Here is a 24108-nt window from a genome sequence, read left to right on the forward strand (position 1 = left end):
CTTATTTAGAACATACAAGGTGTTGGAAAGTTTAAACTTCACGATTTTTTCAAAACGACTGGAAATATTTTGACAAATTCTTGGTGGGGTTAATTGACTTGAAAATAGGACGTCTTAATTAACTGATATGCTCATTATTCACTACTTTTAAATAGGTAGCATGAGTAATAAATTATTGCTTACTACGGCAGAACATTTTATTATTTTCGTGAGCAAAAGCTATCATTACATGTTTGTTGGCTAATATACTATAATTAATATAATATACTACTACTACTACTACTAATATTTATTATTGCATTAGAAAACATCAAGCGTTGTAAATTAAAAAAAAAACAGTAGTAGTTTCAAACAACTAAACACTTAAAGGCAAATTAAACTTCAAGTTAAGTTTGTTTTTTGGAATTTAAGTTAGCGAGTTTTGTTGATTTGGTAAACATTAAGGTAAATGAAAGTAGTAAATTGTGCTTTTCGTCAACACTAAGCACTGACGGATTTTCCTTTGATTGAATTTAAAGTGCTTAGCAAATATCCAATGTAAGCATGATCGAAAGTTTCGGTAGTTTCTACTTAGAATAGTACGATACTTTTACCTTAATTAAACGGCTTATACAGGGTAATTCTTAATGACATAGTTAGGGATAGACATCGTTACCGTATTAATACCCGTTATCGTTATTTTAATATAAAATGTTTTAGGACAGTTAAGATAGGATAAAATAATGAATCAGTTGTTCAACCAATCTTATTATGCATGGTGTAAGTTCTTAAACTCCATAAATTTATTGCACAAAACAACATCAATTTTTCATTTTGTCAAGAATTTTAAAACTTAATTTAAAATTCTTGACAAAATAAAAAGTGCAGCGTCGGATCGGATTTCTAAAATATGAACACATTTCAGTTAAAAACGAGCTGCCGCCTCAAGGCGAGAGGTATTGTCTTTAAGTGTTCATTTTCTTTAATTAAGAGTTGAGTGGTCGGGAATAGACTATACTTTTAGAATTTTAATGAGACTCCACTTGCCGGGGATGTTTAAGGGTTTAGGAGATAATTAAAATCATGTTCCGCCTTGGAATTAACTAGATGCGACGGAAACCCTTGCAAGCGGCCCTTTGAATATTCTTAGTCGGTTTTTTTCTTGTTAATTGCGATTATACTATCGGTTGTTCGGGATCTGTGTGGAAAAGTTACAAGTTGAGGGCTAATGATAATGTTTGAGCCACGACAGAAAAAAAAACCCGAAGACGTGCTTGGAAATGTAAAACGCTGGAAATTGTTGGAAAATTAACATAAACATTCAAATGTATTATCTAATAGTAAACGTCTTTAATAGTGAGAAATATTACATTTTTCACCGCATTTCATAGCAAAAGGTAACTTAATATGAGACTTGAATTCGAGACTAAATAAATCTATGTGACCTACAAAGCATATTCTATATGATGATAACTGAAACTTAGGACAAACCCTTTATTTCTTAAAAGTATTTTATTCAAATAAGTGTTTTAACTGTTTGCATAATGATGTTGATTTTCAGAAAATAGCAGATTTCAAAGTTATTTTCGAATGTACCAACTCATTCAACTTTAAAGCCCATTTCAGCACATTTTAGTTTCAGAATACCTAGGTCAAACTAGTTGGCTTTCGTCTGGTCGAAACTGGACAAACTAGTTTGACCCAGTCAGAACTAATAATTCATCATGAAATTAATACTTGAATAACAGGAAATCCGATATGAGGTAGTTTACCCAGTCGTAATGTGTGATTTTATTTGTTTGACAAGCAAACTAACACATTTTTGTTAAAATATTTTTGGTTTTAGGTATTGAGAGAAGGTCATTTTCACAGTTATTTCAAAAATCCATGAAAATTCCCATCAAAATAACTGACAGAGAGAGTTGCTAAAAACGTACTTGGTTAGTTTTCGATGAGCCATCCTATATAAACGATAACAATATGCCAGGACCAAGTGTTTTTTCGGTAAAGTAATAGTTAACGAAATGAAATATTTATAACCAGTTACATACAAAACAACTTTAAATTACACCTCCATTACGTAAAGTAAAACATTTTGTCACTGTAATCTATTTTAAAAAGGGTTGTTTTATATGTCAAGATTAGAGAATAGTAATGTTTGTTGTATTATTACAAAATGACTCATTTTGCTATATAAATAAGAGAAATACAGAAGCATCTTTTATTTTCCAAAATTAACTTGAATTTTTGCTTAAGAAAATTATGACTGCTCTTTCTCAACATTGTCCCAAAAATAAACAAACATTTTGAAGTGCCTGCTAGATATTACATTTAATTTGCAGTATACATTAACTTATTAGTTAAAAACTTTACTCAATTTACTTCTCTTTATTTACTTACTCAACTTTTATTTACTCAACAACGGAAAAACCATAACAGAGCAAATTAATGGTCGAAAAATAATAAAACGATCGCATTAATCTAGCTTTTGTTATAAGCCAACAATAGGAAAGAAAGTTTCTTGGCAATTTATATCGAAACAGAAAAACAAGAAGGCTCGATTTTCTTTTTCTTATGATTATCTGTCTTATTTATCAATAAGAAAAGTTTGGGACGTTGTCAATTCCGCATATTTTGGTATACTGGGTGTCAGTACAAAATTTGACATGTATTGGTATCGATAATTATAATAGCTTCAAGGTGGGGAACATGGGGAAAGTTTGAACAACTTGAAAACACACTTTGAAAGTTGGAAAAACGTCAGAAACTACTTTTTAATGATTTTGCTTATAGTTTTTTAACTAAGTTTTGGAAATAAAATATTATTACAACACTTTTTAGTAGAGTTTGATGGCTTTTTAGAAAAAATCTATCATTATTTGTTTTTGAGATATGAAGGATAACTCTAGAAAGTTTTATAAACGTCATATCGATAACTTTTACATTTTAAGGAAGTTAAACATTTTTGATGTTTTTGTTAATTGAATGCAAAAAATAACGCTTAATTTAAAGTTTTTCCCCTAGTAGGCATCAAAATTGAAAATACGACAAGAAAATTAGTGTGTCGTAGGGTTCGTTTGTTAAGGAAGTTTGGAAGTGACAAAGAGGATAACTCAAAAACTTGATCTGACTTTTTTTAATAATTTAAATCATAATTTTGTAACAACAAGAATTAATAAGTTAAAGAGATGGTAAAATTTGACAGTTAGTAATCAAAATTGAATCAATTTCATTTTTTTTTAAGAAAAAATACTGGTTTTGGAGTCAATTGTTAGATCACACAAAAAAATATCTTATTTTTAACACTTATTTCTCTGTCGATTTTCCAATGAATAATTCTGTTATAAAATCTTCTGAACTTTCCCCATTTAACCGACTTTTAGCTCTTACGATTACCCAGATACCAGCACATGTATAACCAATTTGGGACACACTGTATAAATTAAATCAAGTGAAAGTAGTTTAATGGAAAGCCTAACCGACCTTATTCGCTGTTAATTCGGGTGTCCCAAGATTAATAATTGAATACCTGAGGGATACATTAGGTCGTTAATTTTTGAGCATAGAACAAATTGAATTCTGTCCTCTCTCCATCCTACTTTAATTTACATGTAAATGAAATCAGGGCCGAAAAAGCGGATCCTTTTTGAATGGAATAAGACCCCAAAAATGGGCACATAACTTTTCCACGGTCCTTTTAGTACGTCCGGCTCACATGACAACTTTAATATAAAAGTTCTTAAATTAGTTTAGCCGAACCCATACAGCATTCTTCGTACGAGCCCCAAAATTGATCTCCAACTTTGGTAAGTGAGTTTTCCTAGAGGAAATGCTGGTGTATGGAAAGTGGCCGGTGGCAAAACATCTAAAGGTGATCAAACTTTAGGTGGAAATTTCATTACAAGAAAGTTCGATCTATATTGTTGGATGACTTTCCTTCAAAACCATACAAAACCGTTAGCAGAAGTAAAATCGAATAGAAATGACTTGTGTGGAGTTTGCTTATCGATTTCATTCCACCCATCTATAAGCTGAAATTCTTTTAAACTCACGTTCCTGTGGGAATCTGATAAATCGGCAATAAATTTATTCCCGGAATGAAATAGGGTTTTGATTTATCTCTGCATAGGAAATGGACAGGTGTTTTTTTTGTAGTTTTACATTCTGAGTATCTACAGGCAATATTTTTTCCTAGAGTTTTTACAGGGTAGACAAGTTGGTAAAATTATAGTATTACATACATAAATATTAGTAAATGTAATTTTCTAGATGACAGACAATGTTTTGAAAACAAATGTCATCAACTGACATTACATCCATTCCGCAAATGTAAACAGTCACTTGTGACTTACAAAGTTTTTCTTCAACCTTGTCTTGAAATAGTTCTCTTTTCTTTTCGTGGATGGATTATTTTCAAATTTCCTGTGAATATAACCTAAAATGCTATACCATTTAACTTTGCTTTAATAAACTTTACTCATGGTTTCACAACAGTAATATCTTTATTTTTTTATATTTGAGAATCAATAGTAAATAATGTGAAAACAAGGAGTAATACAAAATTGGCTATATAATATTGTTTTGTGCAAGTTTTACATCTAAGGTGATTATTAATTTTCTTTAAACGCTTAAATCTTTTTCTTTTGTAAAATATGTTAATATGTAACTCTTGGATAACAGCAAAATAGATGCTAGATTGGGTTTTAGTGCATTGCATTTTACCAAAATTATTTATTTTAAATATGTCTTTTATATTATTTATAGTAAAAAAGAATGCAAATGTGTGTGTCTTAGTTTTTTTCTAATATTGCCTGTGAAATATTTAGTTGTAAAATAATTGTCCATATTTTAAAAGTAGCATAATAATCTCCAAGGAGTCCGTACTGGAACGACATCATCTTATTATAAGTATAAAATAAAGTTTCAGTTATAAAGGATGTTAAAATAAATGGAAAAGAAGACTACACAGATGGCTTGATATACCTACAAATCTGAAACTGTAATATACAGGGTGGTCTAGTTTTTAATGTCTATAATTCAGCATTCGATAGCCGATCAAAAAATAAGTTGACATGCATTACGTCATTTTCCTGAAAAATGCTTTTTAAGGAAAATACAGTCCTTCATATTTCAGTTCAAAAAATCGGTTTTTTGTCATAACTGTCGGACCGTTGGAGTAATTTTGATCAAATTTGGAACAAAGACTTATGAAATTAATACTCATTACGTGATGTTAATGACGTTTGTCAAAATTCTCCAGTGGCAGTGGCAAAGTGGCAAATTAAAAGACTTTAGTATTGAAAATTTACTTGTAGACATGAAAAACTCCTTTTTTTAAATTCTGGACTAAAAATTCACACATTTAAACCTTGAAAATTGACTTGGACACCAAGAAAAGATACTCTGAACCAATGAAAAGTGACATCAGAAGCTTAAAATTTGAATTTGAAATAAGTTTTCATAATATGAAACCAAATTTCGAAAATTTTCTTCTTCTTGAAAATACATTTCTTTCTTCTTTTCATTTTCTTAAAACTCTTGGTTATTTTTAGTGCTTTAAAAATGCTTTTAGCTTGGAAAATCGAGTTTCAAGACTATCTTCACAAAATTTTTGATATAGTAGACTTTAAAAAACGATTTTTAAATTTTCTATAAGCTTAAAAATGTCATTTCAATCTTTGTCACTATTAAATTGACTTCTAGACACGTCAGTGCTAAAAATTCGAGCATTTCTTAAAAATCTAAGACTGTGTTCAGTCTGAAAAATCTAGTTTCAAGACTCTATTCACAAAGTTTTTGACTTATCAGGCCTGAAATCCAGTTTGTATACTGTTCCTTCGATTCAAAAAATTGGAGCATTTCAAAGAAATTCGAACTGTTTTTATTGGTTTAAGACTGAAAAATCGACTCTTCAGTAATAAAGGTAAAAATTTTGGAACTAAATGCTACAATATTCGACTTAAAAACTAATTTTATGAAATGAATTAGTCCAAAAAAATAAATTTGGACAGTTTTCAGTGTTTAATTGAATTCTAAACTTGTTTCAGCCTAGAAAATTGAGTTGTATATCAATTAAAGTCCTAAAAAAAAAACTTTTGGATTATCTTTAGTCTTAGTAAAGTCATTTGTAGCATTAAAAGAATTTTTATTGCTGAAATCCAATTTCAAACACTTGACCAATGGATTGCAGTCTGAAAAAAACGGATTATAAGCTTATTTTTAGTAGTAAATAACAAGTTTTTAGACTATTTAAATTTCTGTAACAGTACAAGACAGTACAAATTTCTTGAAACAACAACAAAAGTCTTGAATGATCAGTTTGGCACTACTTATAGTCTAAAAAATTAAGCGCTAGTAAAAATTAGTCCAAAAATCCTGTTTTTTTTCCTGTGTCATCCTGTGTCAAAAATTGACTTGTAAACCTCCCAGGTGACCAAATTTAAATCCTCTCATTTTTTTCAGTTTTAAAACGTAATAACCTGATTATCTCGCAAACAGAATTTTGAATCAAAATTTGACAAGAGATACTTCTTCGAAATTTTGAAGACTGTATTTTCCTTAGGAAGCATTTTTCAGGAAAATGATATAATACATGTGCGCTAATTTTTTGACGGGCTATCGAATGGTGAATTATTGACATTTAAAACTGGACCACCCTGTATAATAATGGGTCCAATACGATAAAACTTTTTATTTACAAACTAACATACAACTGACAAAACTACTCCACACCACACTACACATTTTTCTACCTCACAGGTCTACCTTCTGGCATAACCCAACATTTCCTGCCCTTTTACTCAATGTTACGACGATATGTTCTAACACCAGACAACTCCCGATAATCGACATCTTTGCTGGTGGTGCGCTGTGGCCTAGAATCTGGAGCTCTACTGCCAGAATCACAATCTTTCAAACCATCATCAGGATGAATGGTTGATGTGTAAACTTCTTGAAATACTTCTTCAGAACAACTGTTTCCCAAGTCTTCTACCTCACGGTTATTCACTACTTCATTGCCATTAGAATTGGATTGCACGCACTCTAACTGAAGATTATCCAGTTGAGTCTTGTCGTATTGATCTTGATTAGTCTCCAACAATCCATTCGCTTCCTGAAACGGTAAGGAGGGTTGTCTACTTGGATGTCGTTTCCACAGTTGGTTAAAATGGCGAGTAATAGTGGTATCACACCAATTTCTTCCCTTCTCTTCAAGACATGTAATAAGCTCCCTTATCTGACTTTGGTATGTTTGTGCCTGTTGTTGCATTTCTAGCTGTTGGGCTTCCAATAATTTAACAAAACGGTCCATCATAGTTTTAGTATCGGAATCCATTGTAAAGGTTCGAATGATTCCGCCAATAATGGGTCCAATACGATAAAACTTTGTATTTACAAACTGACACAAATATAACTGACAAAACTACTCCACACCACACTACACATTTGTCTACCTTGCTGGCATAATCCAAAATATAAAAACGAAGATTTTTCCATTTTTGTTTACCTCACAAAACTCCATTCCGACTTAATGCAACGAGAATGACGAAGAACCAACATATTTTATGTCTCACTAAATTAAGCTTAATACCCTCCTTCATGCGGAAACGAGGTCGTGCACCCCACTATTCGTTAAGTTTAGCCATTTTTCTAGAAAATCTTGCTCTCCCGACTTTTCAGCGTATTTATAAAATTAAAGTACACCTTTTACCATCTGGATGCGGTTTAATTGTAGTAATACCAGTTAGGGTTCTCAGTCCGTTTCTTGAAGTTATATTGGCCAGAAAAACCAAGACTTTGATCCTTTTTGCGCAATAAAACGATCGTTTTCTAATAAAAACGAACGCATTTGCATGATCAAAAGGAAACCAAATCGGAGTGATCTCGGCAGCTCGAAATTTGCAATTCAAATTTTGATATGAGACTCGGTGGACTTTTAAAAAAGGAAATACGACGCATCCTCGGATCTTATTTATTATGCATATTTATATTATTGGCATCATATTTACGTTTATTTTCCAGACCGGCTTTCATAAAATTTGCAATTTAATTTTTAACGATATGTGATACCTGTTTAGCTTTAAGGACGTGAACACCAACTGACTTTCAGAATTCTACGAAATAAGAATGGAAATTTCACAAATAAGCCCATTAGGGATTCAGAAATCCCTAAATCTCTTAAAGCCATAAATTCTTTTCAAGTGTATCCTCTGCTTTTTCTGGATTTTGGATAATTAATTACTTGTATTTGAAAGTTTTTGGAACGTTTTATTAATTAATTTATCAAGTTAAATTCATATGTATAGATAATGTTCACTTAAAAATGGTGTATGTACATGCGAGTATTGGAAATCTGCTGAGAGACATGAGATTGTAAGGCAATTTCAACAGATTTAATTTTTTTCGAGTGTTTTTTGTACTAAAACTGGAACAAAAGCTGGTTGTTGTAAAAGCAAATTTCCAGAAGAGCAGAAACGAAAAGTTTCGACATTGAAATCAAAGTTGTACAGCGACTTTCATTATATTAAATCCCAACTCGAGTTTTTTGGTTTGTTTTGCTCTTAAACATTGAAGGGGCGCAACAATATTTCTTTTTAAACTCCTCGCAGTTTAAACCCCTCTTTGTTTCTATTAAGGCTGCAATTGAAGGAAATACAAACCGTAGGAAAACAGCTTAAGGCATCGTATTACCGTCGTTTTCCGTATATCTCCTTTGAACCGTAATTCGTCTCGAAAGGCTTTCACTTTGCGTTATAAAGTGGCTCGTCACCGCCAAAATATTTTTTCGCTCCAACGAAATATTCACCCTTCAGCCGGCAGTCACGTATGCGAGCCGAACTGGAAATATGGCGACATGTTTTCCCCTAAACGTTGTCGTTTTTCACCGCGGCATTCCGAAAACGTTCCTGTTTGAGGAATGAAGCAAGGCGGGAATACGGAACGTGCATTATGCATTATGTTGTCAGGCTCTTCTGGTCGTACATCTGTAGTTCGAAGCCGGGAAATATTGTTCCTATTTGTTCGCCCCAGGCCACAGCTATACTGGAACGTTTGCATCAACATCGAAACTAAGCACATGCAAATGTTTAGTCAAGTATCTAATGTCAATTGAAACAAAATCAATCTTTTGCTCTCAAGTTATACAGGGTGGTCCAGTTTTCATCATTTGATAGCCAATCAAAAAATAAGTTGACTTGCATTATGCCATTTTTCTAAAAAAACTTTTCCTAAGGAACATACAGTCCTCCAAATTTCAATTTCAAGAATCGTTTTATAGTGTAAAACTGAACATTCAAAACTTCTGAGAGTCCAAATTTGTACTGAATAGTCTAAAAACTTGCTATTTACTACTAGGAATAGTCTTATAATTCGTTTTCTCAGACTGCCATCCTGGTCGAGTGTCTGAAACTAGATTTCAAGAAGTAAAAACAGTCCGGAAATCAAGACAAAGATTGTATTGTGCATGACACCCACTTTTTACTTCTAAAGACAATCTAAAAGTTGACTTAAGCTAGAACTGACTTTACTAGGACTAAAAAGAGTCCAAGAGTCTATTTTCAGGACTTTAATTGGTGTACAACTCAATTTTCTGGGCCGGAACAAGTCTAGAAATAAATTAAATTTTCGGACTATTTCATTTCTAAAAATTAGTTCTCAAGGCTAATATCGTAGCATTCGGTACCAAAATTTTTTACTTTTATTACTTTACTTTTTGGCTTGAAGAAACTTGACTTTTGGAAATAGTCTTAAACTCGATTTTTCAGTCTTAAAAAGCGCTAAAAACAGTCTGAATTTCTTAAAGATGCTACAATTTATTGCACCTATGAGTTTAGAAGTCAATTTAATAGGGAAGCAGCTTGAAATAACATTTTCAAGACTATGGATAGTGTACAATCTGGCTTTTAGGCCTGATAAGTCAAAAAATTCTGCTGAGAAGTTTGCTGTGTTAATAACTTGGTAAAGATTGTCTTGAAACTCGATTTTCCAAGCTGAAAGCAGTTTTGAAGCACTAATAACAGTCCAGAATCCTGAGAAAATGAAAAGCAAAGTAAAAAGCAAGAAAAGTTAGTTTTCAAGACAATTTTCATGAATCTAATTTCAATGTCCTCTATCTAAGACTATTTTCAAGACTAAAATATTGAAATTTGTCTCAAAATTATGAAAATTTACTTCAAATGCAAATTTTAAGCTTCTGATGTTACTTTTCATTAGTTTATAGTCACTTTTTGGTGTTTAAGTCAATTTTTAAGGTTTAAATGTATGAATTTGTAGTCAAAAATTCTAGAAAACGTGGTTTTTTTATGTCTACAAATCAATTTTCTCTCGCAAGTCTCTCGATTTGCATGAAAACTGGTTACAAACTTTGTTTATTTTTTCTAAGTCAATTTTCAAAACTAAAGTCTTTCAGTTTGTCTGGAAACTATGAAAACTGGCTACAATGAAATTTTTTAAGCTACTTAGGTGAATTTTCCGTTTTCGGTCTTTGAACGTAATAACTGAATTATCTCGTAAACGAAGTTTTAAATCAGAATTTTATAAGAGGTAATTTCTTTTTCATCGTGAACAGTGAAATTTAAAAAAACTGTAATTTTTGAAAAATGAGAGACGTAGAAGATAAGGCAAAAACATTAAATCTTCCTGCATCTACGGTACTGGAGAATTTTGGCAAACGTCATTCACAATAAGTATTAATTTCATAAGTGCTTGTTCCGAATTTGATCAAAATTCAGCAAAACTCAGCTGTCTGAAGAATTGTTTAACGCTGATTACGTCGGTTTCGTTTGGTCATCTGCTAAACTGTAACAGTCACAAGTTTGATAACAAGTTACAAAAAAAGACATAATTGTTGAGCATCTTCTATTCCATAACTGAAACAAGGGCTGTTTCAAATTAAACTGTCTTACCTGAACTAAAATTTATAATCATTCACCAGAAATATAATTTTTAATATAGTTATGAACCTTCCCCTACGTCTAATATTACGTCAATTAGTTAGAACAATATATCTAAGCAATTACTAGACTTTGAGGCATCGTACAACGGTGAGCAGAACAATTACACCCTAAAACTCGAATGGGAGAGAGGAACTATTATTATTCGTAGAGAAAGCTCCCGAGAACTGCTTCGTAATTAATTCAATAATCATTATTGCAAACTTAACGCCGCTTTGAGTCGAGGAATAACTCTGGCTGGGTGGTAGAATTGCCGCAAGTTTAATATTTGTTTCAAAGTTCATTTTTTTGTTGAGACAGAGTACGGTGAGAATATTACAGTGTGATTTATGCGTAATTTATATCGCTTTAATGTTGAATAAAATTTTTCCATTTCCCTAAACTGAAATCGATATTCGCAAATTGAAGGCATTAGAGCGTGCTCGGCATGAAAATGATCCGCGATTGCAAAAGAAAATGAATGGCAATTTTCGAAATCGGATAAATTTTTAATACTAGACCATTACAATAAAAAAATCCACACAAACTCATGTGCACCGATGTTTTTTACTTATAATCCCACGAAAGCCGTTGCTCTTTTCGCTTCGGCACTCCACTGGCACGTGTAAATTTCCGAAGAAAAATATGGGATAATTTAAATTTTAAATGCACAGGACATTGAATACAGGCTTTAAACTAAATAAATACGCCAAACTGGGATTTAAAACAGTTTGATGGTAGGCCGGAAAATTTGTGTGCTGCCAATCGAAATTTAAGAGCGGGATTGAAAAAGCTAAAATAAAATTTTATATTAAAGGTTTTTATTAAATTGTATGTAATCTCCGAAAATTAAATGTTAAATCACGTAGGAAAGTCTAATATGAATACACATGCATAATACTGACAATTATGTTATACTTATGTATATTGCGGGAAGTGATTTTTCTGCACGAGACTGCAGTTGTGTCGGCGATATAGTCGAGTGCGGAAATAGTATATTCTATATTAAGAGCGGAAAGTATATATTTGCCGCTTGCACATGAAATTTGCAGCTTGAGGCGAAGCCGAACGCTGCAATCATGTAAAAGCGGCAAAAGTACTTTTGGCTCGAAATATAGACGATATTTTTTCGACGACTGCTGTGGGGTGGATTAGAAGGACAACTCACATCATTTTCGTCGCTCGAACTCATTGTCACCGATAAATCACTTTGACGGAATGTGGTTATTTCAAACAGGTATGTCAAGCGTTGTTATGGAAACGCCGAAAAAAGTTGGTGAGTAGATTGTTAGTAGAAAGCGAAAACGCTCTAGAGCAGAAAATCTCTCTTTCTGCTCGCGCGCGGCAAATAACCCCTTTCTGCTTCTAAATGGAAGCGTACATGAGGTACTTTCAAAGTAAGTCGTCGAAAAATACTTTTTCTACGAGCGTGCTTGAATGATAACATTCCCGCACTAGGGCGTGAAAAATAAATTATGTTAATTTATGTATAATATTTAAAATTGTTATTACATATAATAATTGTTCATTTATTATTAATATTTATAATTAAAAATTAATTTATTAATATCATTTATTTTCAAATTGTCGTTTTTTCCAATTATTGAAAACGCTCGTAGAACAAATGATGCTTCAGTTAGCGTGCGGAAAAGTATCACTTTCCGCACGTGTTAGAAAAATAACTATTTTGTAAGTAATTAGAAACAATTTGTTTGTTACTTTTTGTCTCACTTTATTTGCATCACATGGACAACAGCTTTTATTTTGATAATGGTTGACATTTTTTTTATAAAAAATTGTGGTTTACACGAAATTTAAATCAAAATTGCATAGAAAAACAAGTAAAGTTAATGTTAAAATTGAACAGTTTTGAAATTAAACTGTATGATTTTTGATGTATAATAAAACAGGGTGAGCCAGAATAACATCAAGGTATTTTGGAGATGATTCAAGGCATTAAAGTAACAAAGAGTTGCAACAAATGTTCCTTAAAGAGACCATAGAACCATTTAAGTTCAGGAAAATTCCTGAAGATCGGTTCGGAAAAGGTTTGTACTATTATTAAGGAACTCAATATACAATAACTTAGAGTGGAGATAATTTTTATTTAGTTAATAATCCTCGATTTAGCAACTTCATTTACTTCGATTACATGATCGTGCAGCATTTTATCAAAACTTCTGCTAAGCTTTTACAAGGCATTTTAAGGCTTCTATAGTGTTTTGGAATGTTTTTACATTTTTTTAGACTTCTTCAGGAAAATTTAGAAGTTTTTTGGTCAGTACTTATACATGTTTTTGTCGTTAGAAACCTTCAATATCTCAATATAGCAAAAGTGATTATTATCACAATTGACACAGATCATCCAGCGACCAATGTAGTCCCAACAGACGTAAAATAGCTCAAAAGTAACAAATATGCAGACTAGAACAACATCGGAATCGATCTTTACCGGTTTTGAAACGAAATAATACAATTTGGCACAGATTAACCACGAACGAGCCAAATTCAGCATCCAATATGGTTCCAACAGACGTAGAACCGCTCAAAAGTAACAATTATGCAGACTAGTCAAAGCAGTTATTAGTTTAGTTTATTTTTAAAAACTTGAAAAGCTTGTTTTGTCAAAAACTAGTTAAACCATACAAAAATAGCAGTAAATAAGCACAAAACCAAGATAAAACCCAAAAAAAGCATGAAAAAAACCTGTCAAATGACGTGTTTTTGGATAAATCGTTCACATTAGATTTCAAAGGTTAGTTTGCTCTTATCATTTACAAAAAGTATGTATTATTTGGTTCTCCCTGTATACTGAAAAACGAGTTTTAAGTGAAACAACAAAATGATTGGTGCTCTCAAAAGATGTGAGGGATAAGAAGTAGGTTCAGTCAAGTTCTCTCCATGTCGGAGTTTGGCTATCATTATTGCTATTTTTACTTTGGGAATTGCGGCTTTGAATAGTTTGGAGGACGTGACGCAGAACCATTCTCGTAAGTTTTTAAGCCAGGATATTCTTCTTCTTCCAATAGACTTCTTTCCCGCGATCTTTCGCTGGATTTTGAGTTGCATAATCTGATTTAACTTCATGTAGGATCTCCACGCCTTTCAGCGTTTTTCTTAGAACCTCTACGTTTGTAACATGTTCTGTCCATGGTTCAACATCCTACGGTATGTGCACATCTCAAAGGCTTCCAATTTTTGCTCGCAATATACGTTCAAAGTTCAACCCACCACACCATACAGGACCGGGAATACATAGCATTTGAGCATCCCAGTTCTTATTTCCATGTTCAGATCGCGATTACAAAGCAGCTTCTTGATCCTCATAAATCCCTTCTCAACGAGAATCTTTATTACTGAACAATAGTCCAGAGAACAGTTGACACTTGTCCCCAAGTAGTCATAGCTCTCAACTCTTTCCAGCTTTTCGCCTTCCACATACAGAACCTCATTTGGCACTTCAATGTTGGTAACAATCATAAATTTGGTCTTCTTAACTTTGAGTGTTAGACCATATTATCGACTAGATGTAATGACGTTATTCAGAATATTGTCAGACCTGTTTTCGGCGAGAAATACTGTATCGTCTGCATAGCGCAAATTGTTGAGTGGAACTTACGAGTTAACGACTGTTTCCCCTATACATTTTCCATGACTTTGGTGAAAATTTACTCTAAATACAGCTTGAGAGTAGAGTAGAGTTGTTGTGAAATTGATTGATAAAGTAGCAAAAAATTGTTTATGACATGAATAAAAATTCTATCGCTAATAATAGGCAATCTATCTATTTTTATTTTTTAATAAACACCTCTTAAATATTAAAATATTTATGTTCAATATTTGCAGACAGTATTTTTATTAATTATATTGAAACCGAGTTACATATAGTAAAATTGTATACAAGCTTAAAAATAATACTCTCATAATACTCTTATACACTCATAATACTCTTATTTATACGTTGCAAGATATTTTTAAATTATTTCAAAATTTCCGCTATTTAGGAGACCAATAGCAAATTGGCAAACTTATAAAACTGAAAATACCAGAATCTGATAAATTTGTGGATTTAAAATTCCCATGTTGGAAAGTTTCCAATTTTCAAGGGAATTAGAGCCAACTTTGAACCATCCATTAAAATAACATAATATCGAATTTTACTTTACATCGGTTGTATTATTTTATCAGAATTTTTTTTGTTGGGTAGAATTTTTTGTAGTAAAATTAATACACAGTTGCATAGATTTCCAAATTAATAATCAATCACTCGATTGCAAACTTTAGTTTGTAGAAGTTTCCAATCGCGAAATTCTTAGGACTTAATGGGTTCTAAGTTTGCAATAATACTTATTGAATTAATTACGAAGCTGTTTAAGACAGCTTTATCGTCGAATAATTCGTCTACCATTGAAATTTAAAGGATAATTGTTTTTCCCAGCAATTGTGCGGTGCCTTAATCACTTTGATAACGCCTGAACTTAACAATGAATTTCAAGCGATTCCGTAATTTTTGTTTTTTTTTGGGAAATAATTGTCGCAGCCAATAAGGTTTGCTTGTGCATGGCAAATAAACACGCAGAGCCTCTTTTTAATTAAGAAAAAGATCCGAACACTTTGAGAATTTTAATGAGGACCTGTTTTCTAATATTACTTCAGGGACCAGATTTAATCAATTTTCTGTTTGACGATGGAGGCGGTGCTTATTAATTTTATTTGGTTCGTCGGGTGGCATATTTGTCTTACTCGACAAACAAAAAACTTAATTTTGTCTCCGAGGAAATTCTTTTTATTTTTTAGTAGCTTGTTTCAGTGAAATTCTAGTTGCTATATTTTTAAAAAAAATTGATTACAGAGAACCTTAATTGATCCAGAAAGTCGGTCATTAACCATAAACTCCTAAAACAATATATCTAAACATTAAGTGGATCCACCTACAAATCGTTTCAAAATATGGACCTATTCAGTATAATTAAATGAGAAAAAAATAGCATGCAGATCAAAAATACAGAAAAGTCATAAGTCACAATTGTTCATAATTATTGCCAAAAGGGTGCTAAAACTAAGAATCTTTCCAAACAGAAAAAAAATACTTTATAAACATAAAAAGAATGGGTAAACAACTGAACTCAATATGAACCTCAAACTAACTTAAATAAAAAGAAGAAAGTATTATAAAACTACAAAATTTCAAAAACTTGATTTCTATCCCATTCTGACCTACCTTTTTAGATTTGGTCTATGCTTCTTATTTATTTTTTTTTAGTGACGTTATTTACACACTTTCTTCATGGGATCATCTACAACTATTAACTTTAGTATTCCATTGTTTCAGTTAGCAGGGTTTATAGTGTATTATACATATTTTATTATTTTATATATTTTAGTTTAAAAAAAAATTAAAAAGAAAGGTTTCTTCCTGAAATTAAAGTTTTTATGCAAACCTTATTTTAATGAGCACTGGTAACAGCCAGTTCTTTGTCTACTTATTTTCTACTACATTTTTGTAGTTAGCTAGCAGAGAAAGCAATAAAAATTTGCTTTTCCAGGTGTAAAATAATTTGTTTCTTTCTTCATAATGGTATTTGACATTATTTACTTACTTTTATCACATAGAGCTTACTCTCGTATCCCGCTCTACAGCAAATAAAATAACGATTAAAATTGAACACTAAAAACACCCTGAAATTTGGAAAACAGCTAAAATACTGAGTGTTCCTACCCAAAGTTAGGGACAGCAAAAAAGAAGAAATGTAGAAATATACAATTTTGCCAAGTTCTTCGATACTTTGAGCTAAAGTGTTCCAATTTAAGAAAGCAAACTAATTTTTACTTAATACAGGGTGGTCTAGTTTTTACTGTCTATAATTCAGCATTCGATAGCCGATCAAAAAATAAGTTGACATGCATTACGTCATTTTCCTGAAAAATGCTTTTTAAGGAAAATACAGTCCTTCATATTTCAGTTTAAAAAATCGGTTTTTTGTCATAACTGTCAGACCGTTGGAGTAATTTTGATCAAATTTGGAACAAAGACTTATGAAATTAATACTCTAAATAATTGAGTTATTACGTTCAAATACTTAAAACCAACCCAACTCAACCTGAAAATTGTCTCGAAAACGTTGAAAATTGACTTCAAAAATTTCTTTGTAGCCAGTTTTAATAGTTTCCAAACAAATTGAATACTTTAGTCTTGAAAATTGACTTGGAAACTGTGAAAATTGACTTGCGAAGCTTAAAAACTGTCTTTGTAGTCAGTCGTCACAGTTTTCATATAAATTAAAAGACTTTAGTATTGAAAATTGACTTGTAGACATAAAAAATTCCTTTTTTTTAAATTCTGGACTAAAATTTCACACATTTAAACCTTGAAAATTGACTTGGATACCAAAAAAAGATACTCTGAACCAATGAAAAGTGACATCAGAAGCTTTTAATTTGAAATAAGTTTTCATAATATGAAACCAAATTTCAAAATTTTAGTCTTGAAAATACATTTCTTTCTTCTTTTCATTTTCTTAAAACTCTTGGTTATTTTTAATGCTTTTAGCTTGGAAAATCGAGTTTCAAGACTGTCTTCACAACATTTTTGATATAGTAGACTTTAAAAAACGATTTTTAAATTTTCTATAAGTTTAAAAATGTCATTTCAATCTTTGTCACTATTAAATTGACTTCTAGACACACGTCAGTACTGAAAATTCGAGCATTTCTTAAAAATCTAAACTGTTTTTAGTGCTTTAAGACTGTGTTCAGCCTGAAAAATCTAGTTTCAAGACTCTATTCACAAAGTTTTTGACTTATCAGGCCTGAAGGACAGTTTGTATACTGCTCCTTCGATTCAAAAAATTGGGGCATTTCTAAGAAATTCGAACTGTTTTTATTGGTTTAAGACTGAAAAATCAACTCTTCAGTAATAAAGGTAAAAATTTTGGAACTAAATGCTACTATATTCGACTTAAAAACTAATTTTATGAAATGAATTAGTCCAAAAAAATAAATTTGGACAGTTTGCAGTGTTTAATTGAATTCTAAACTTGTTTCAGCCTAGAAAATTGAGTTGTATATCAATTAAAGTCCTGAAAAAAAACTTTTGGACTATCTTTAGTCTTAGTAAAGTCATTTGTAGCATTAAAAGAATTCTTATTGCTGAAATCCAATTTCAAACACTTGACAATGGATTGCAGTCTGAAAAAACGGATTATAATCTTATTTTTAGTAGTAAATAACAAGTTTTTAGACTATTCAGTACAAATTTCTTGAAACAACAACAAAAGTCTTGAATGATCAGTTTGGCACTACTTATAGTCTAAAAAAATTAAACGCTAGTAAAAATTAGTCCAAAAATCCTGTTTTTTTGACTATTTTCAGTGTCAAAAATTAACTTGTTAACCTCCCAAGTGACCAAATTTGAATCATCTCATTTTTTTTGAGTTTTAAAACGTAATAACCTGATTATTTCGCAAACAGAATTTTGAATCAAAATTTTACAAGAGATACTTCTTCAAAATTTTGAACTGTATTTTCCTTAGGAAGCATTTTTCAGGAAAATGATATAATACATGTGCACTAATTTTTTGATGGGCTATCGAATGGTAAATTATTGACATATAAAACTGGACCACCCTGTATATAAGAACATTCTGCTTGAACAAGTGTTTGTCGAAAAAACAAAGCATAATTTTTAGTAGAATGGTAACTAAACATTAATTGATTTATTTTTAATTAGTACCTTTGTGTAAACCTAACGAAAAACATGTTTAAGAAAATTACAGGAATTCAACGCTCCAGCGAGTAGAGTAACTAATAGAGCTATCGTGTTATTTACTATTTGAAGGGTCGTATTAATTAACAGACTGCGACGTAAATAAATGCATTACGTTGCATTAAAAAGACGAAAGTACCCTTCAGAAAAACAGGTTAATAATTCAGGCTGTAACTTACTTTGGTGCCGTGAAACCACTTGAATTTTGCATTAAATTGCGTTCTATTTAATTTTCTTGCCGTCTGGCTAAAGCTTAATCATTTTGCAGCAATAAATCACGCGTACTTACCATAAATTCATGTCGGAAAATTAAAAATTTAACGCAATTACCTCGTTCTTAACTGGTTAATGCGAACTATCTTTTAGTGGACAACATTATACAGTCCGGTTTTATTTAATTCCATTAGTCTGAAACTTTGCGATGAAAATTAGTAACTCGTCACCTGTTTCAAAAGTGTCTGCCAACTTCGGCATCAGGAAAACTTGAAACTTTAGCCAGCTAACTGGCAATTTAATTAGTGAGTTTTCAATAAAGTTTGTTCGTCAAGAACCACTTTACACGGTGTATCGATACCGTAGTCGTTGTTATTCGCCAGCACGACTTATTACAAAAGTTTACCTTATGAATATTGCTTTCTAGAAACTTGGTTAACATGAGCCGTATAACTGAATCCCGAATAGTTTCATTAGTTTGAACCGCGATATTTCACTAATACCATTATCAAATTCCTGCCTTATCCTCGTTGAAAATTGCTGGAATAACCCCGAAACTCCCATCACCTGCATAACTTGAAGGGTTCTCCGGCATATCTTTGTGTGTTTGGCCTCGTAAATGAGATTAATTTTCGCTGGTAAGTTATTGGAACGTTTCCAGCAGAACACACATTTCCCTCCACGTATATCTGATGGTTGGTTTAAGATTTATGATAGATCCGAGTTTAATTGGCGTTGCGAGATTATGACGGCTGACTAATCGAATCTCGATAATATATCGCCAAGGTGTGATCGAGCTTATTTGATGACGTGTCACATGTCGGAATGGATGCTGACTTTTGCAAGTTCATATTATGATCGAGTTAAATTTTTTGGTTGGTGATTTGGAGTTTCTACTTTTTTTTCATAAAAATCCAAAAACAAGCGTTTTTTAACACACCTATATCCAAAACGGAGCAATATTAGGAGTCAACTTATATTTTTAATTTTTTCATGAAGAGGAAGAGCAGTATGTAGCTGCATTCAGCATACAAATTCTTATTCGCACTACAGGAAACACAGGTGTAAAAAAAGTGAAAATAGAGCGGTGCACTGAAAGAACATAGAGATTTTATATTACTGTTACTGTCTACTGCAAATTCCATAACGCATGAAACCTCTAAGCACAATCAAATGGTTTTAAATCAGTAAATAACTTTATAAGGCCGCTTTACAGTTGGCATTTTTTAATTCCAAATATATGACAAACAAATTATCATTTCATTTAAGTTCCCGACAAAAAATTTGAGGCTAATGCCGTATTTTGCATTAATTTGTTTGCTTATAGTTATTAAAAGTTTCTAATAATTCTTTTTGAGAAAACGTAGAGCTAGGAAATAGCTCTAAAAAGACTGAGTAAGTGAGTAAGAGTGAGAAAACTCGAGGTAAAAACAAAAAATCAAAGAAGAATAAGATACAGAAAAAGAAAAAACTTAAACGCAAAAAATCAAGAATCAGAAGAAGATGAGACCACCAAATTAAATAAAGAAGAATTTAATTGAAGTGAGATAGGAGAAAAGAACAAAAAAAGACCACTAGAATAAAAAAAAATTAATTTAAAGGTGAGCAGAAAAAAAGAAAAGAAAGGCGCTAAAATTCGATAATGTCACTGGTATTTTTAGAATTTAGACTACAGATTTCAGTTAAATTGAACCAATATCATGTGTAAGTATTTTATTTTTATTACCTTTGTAGTATTGTAGCGTAAGATAGTGATTTCGTTTACCAAGTCTAGAAACCATTACTAATAGTTAATATTCAGGAAATACATTCATGGCTAAAAGGTGTTATAATTCACCTTACATGATGTATAATCACGTAAAAGCCTTCATATTCAAAGAGACTTGTATATTAGCACTAAAAGCCTCCTTTGAGAGTTGGGAATCGTATACACATACAAGTACAAGTATAACAAAAAATCTAGTTTGCCATAGAAACACTAAGTAAAAAAATAAGAAAATAAAAAAACAAAGAAACTGCTGAAAGTCAAATATGATTGTTAACTGGTAACTGAGATAATTTCACCTAAGACTATCATAAATTCAATTATAAGTAGGTACTACAGGAAAATTGTGGACAAAAAATATTATAAAATTAAAAACCCAATTGTTGCATTAAGTACAGTGACGAGGGTTATGAATTCTGTAATAATTATAATTTAACATATCTTAGGGTTATTTTGTGTGTGTGGACTAGGTTTAGAAAATAATCGTTAACCGTGTTTATTAGTGTTTATATTAGCACTAAAAGCCTCCTTTGAGAGTTGGGAATCGTATACACATACAAGTACAAGTATAGCAAAAAATCCAGTTTGTTATAGAAACACTAAGTAAAAAAATAAAAAAAATAAAAAAACAAAGAAACTGCAAACTTTCGATTGTCAAAAGTTCAAAAAAAGAAAAATAAACACTTTTGGCAATATTTTCAATTGCGGCAACTTAATACATTACCTGTAAATGTGATATTAGTGGTTTTGTGGGACAATTATTTCTTCTTTTCTTGATATAAACTAATAATTATTCAAAATAGGCAACATCAAATTTTGTTATTGCAAACATCACAAAATTGCTAAAAATCGTAAAAGTGCATGTTAGCAGCTAAACAATAATTTTGGATATTTTAACCAAGTCTATTGGTGAGGAGCAATTTTTTCTGCTTCTCTAGACTTTCTTAAGTGAAAATTTAAAAAATCTGGAAAAATTAATAAAATTGGCCTAAATTGGGTTAATTTAAGTGGGTTATGGGTTAGGTAACTCAATCCTCAAGACCATCCTAAAACCTTGACGAAAACACAAGAAATTTTATTCTCCGACTAAAAATGCACTTTTTCGATTTCCCTGAGGTTATGCCAATTTTCCGAGAGTTGATAATGGCCGTTTCTGACTATTTGGAACCCAAGGAACCCGAGACAACACTTTTTGTTGATGGGACCAAACATGAAATAGTGAATAATTACTGCAATTCAATGCTGTGGGCAAAGAAACGGATGTAAGGCCATTTGACTGACCAACCATCACTTATGAAGTTTACCCTTTTTGACAAGATTACATTGGACTGTAATTATTGTTGTCCCTTCTGATCATTGATTTTTGATAAAAAGCTTTGCAATTTCAGTTGTATGTGGTAAATAAGTATGTTTGCAAGTGGTGTAGTGTATTTTGAAAGTCGACAGGACATTGGTTCGTTCATCTAAAATTAAAAATGCCAGAAAAATTGTGAGATTTTGAGTTTTGGGGTTAAGAATTGCTTATTGACAGCAGCTTATTACTTCATATGAACAAAAGAAATACAATAGCCATTTATGTAACCAGTTACGAAAAGATGGATTTTGTGTAACGAATGAATGTTTGTAGGGCGAGCGCAGCGAGGTCCTACAATTTGAATGAGTTACACAATAAGACATTTTCGAAACGTGTTGCATACATAATTTTTTCTAATTTTGACCAAAAAGCTGTGAAAACCATCTTTTAAAGTGATTTAACACAAATATTCACTTTCATAGCACCTTGTATAAACTGTGACAACGACATGTTATGATGGATGTCGCCCATATGTTTCTACGGAAATGCATAAAAACAGGGAGTGATGAAATGAGCTTTTCGTAACTAGTTAGTTACGTTTGTCACTCTAATCAGTTTTGAAAAGTGTCACTTTATATGCCAAAATTAGAAAAATATTATTATGTACCATAAAAAGGTATAAAAACCTGTATTCATTCATACAGTGTGTCCAGGATAAGGAGAGCTACTATGAGCATCTTAAATTTTCTTTGCACAACCATCAATATTTTTATAAATTCCATAAAAAATATTCCAGTAATATTATTATTTTTGATGAGGGTTCTTCGGAAATAAACCCAAAACATATCAAAAATCACTTACGTGACAAGCAACTTTTGACATAATTTATTATTTGTATTGTTTCTGACGAATGCAATCTACCTATAAAACTACTAAGATTCTTTAACGAAATATTTAATTATATATAATATTAAATTAAAATAAATATATTAAGTAGTATTTGAGTCATGCGGTTTTAAAATATTAAATTTATACTACAAATTATAATTTTACTCTTTTGTTGAATGTTGAAACCCGAATTAATCCTAAAACTTGATACATTATTGTACCCAAATTTGATTGGGTTAAATAGCAATCTATAACAATAAAAGCATCTTGAACTGTTGTCAATTAAATTCAAAGTTGTGGACCTGTAAAGTTTCCGCTTTCGATGCTAATACGCGGAAACAAGTGACACGTAGCGACAAGTTGTAAACTTAGTTTGGGAGCAATGCAAAAGTTTCCTGAATAGCCTGACGGTAGTAAATAGGAAGTACACGAAAGTTACATTAGCTAATGTGCTAAAATTGTTGTAAGTATTGATTAATTTAATCAAACTGTTTATGCAACAAAAATGTTTTTGTCAAAGTTTCTTACCTAATTAGGTAAAACTTACCAGTTACAGTTTAAGTCCGGAAAGTCACTAAAACAACCGATTAAAGGTACCAACTACCCCAAAAAAAACCAGCACAACTTCACGCACAGTTTTCTGCAACTTTTTCGCGTTAAATTGGCGCGAACCGGATATGAAACGTTACGGAAAGACTAGTTCGAAACGTCGCAACGCTACTGACGTTCCCAACGTCCCGATTCTATCCCGATGTTCCTGTATTGCGCACGCCCGTTTTCTAATTTTTTTTGCCAGTTTCCTGCATCTACGAGACGTTGACATTGGTGCCGCCAAACCAAAAATCGGCCTGTGACTACGATGCCGCCGGCTAATTCCCGATGATTGAAGTTATAAATCTTCGGGGAAAAGGTTAATCTTTCTGGATGCGGGCCTGGAAGTACGTTTAGGTGTGGGTTTGTCCCGACATCATTATGGGATATAACTTGTTTCAAGGAATTTATTTTATGTTAAAAATGAGACTTCATTTTATTTTTTTTATCAAAAAGTTAATTATTGTATAAAAAGGTGCCAGTAATTACTAAGACAAACAACTAAAATAACAACAAACTAGCAGGTTGAAACAAATAAAGGTTACCTTCAGCTTCAACTGATTATTGCTTTTTCGAAAAATAAAAAACAATCTACATTTAACATATTAGTGGTTAAGCTAGATTTGACCTCTTTATATTCAAAATTTAGAGTGTTTTTGACTTAAAAATTATACACTCTGAG

General features: G+C 31.7%; 1 protein-coding gene across 2 annotated transcripts in view; it reads right to left on the minus strand.

Annotated features, from left to right (window-relative positions):
* The window catches only part of LOC145726172 (alkaline phosphatase-like), a 115931-nt gene extending 92368 nt beyond the window's left edge, over nucleotides 1–23563 (minus strand). The window contains exon 1 of one of the 2 annotated variants that reach the window (XM_081975149.1): nucleotides 23383–23563. The gene's annotated coding sequence lies outside the window, so the exon portion shown is untranslated. Of the gene's footprint in view, nucleotides 1–23363 lie in introns of both variants that reach the window. The other variant, XM_081975152.1, reaches the window with a different exon arrangement.
* Nucleotides 23564–24108: the final 545 nt, after the last annotated feature.

This window comes from Ips typographus, linkage group LG1, assembly GCF_016097725.1.
Source record: "Ips typographus isolate SLU linkage group LG1, UJ_Ityp_2.0, whole genome shotgun sequence".
Taxonomy (NCBI): domain Eukaryota; kingdom Metazoa; phylum Arthropoda; class Insecta; order Coleoptera; family Curculionidae; genus Ips; species Ips typographus.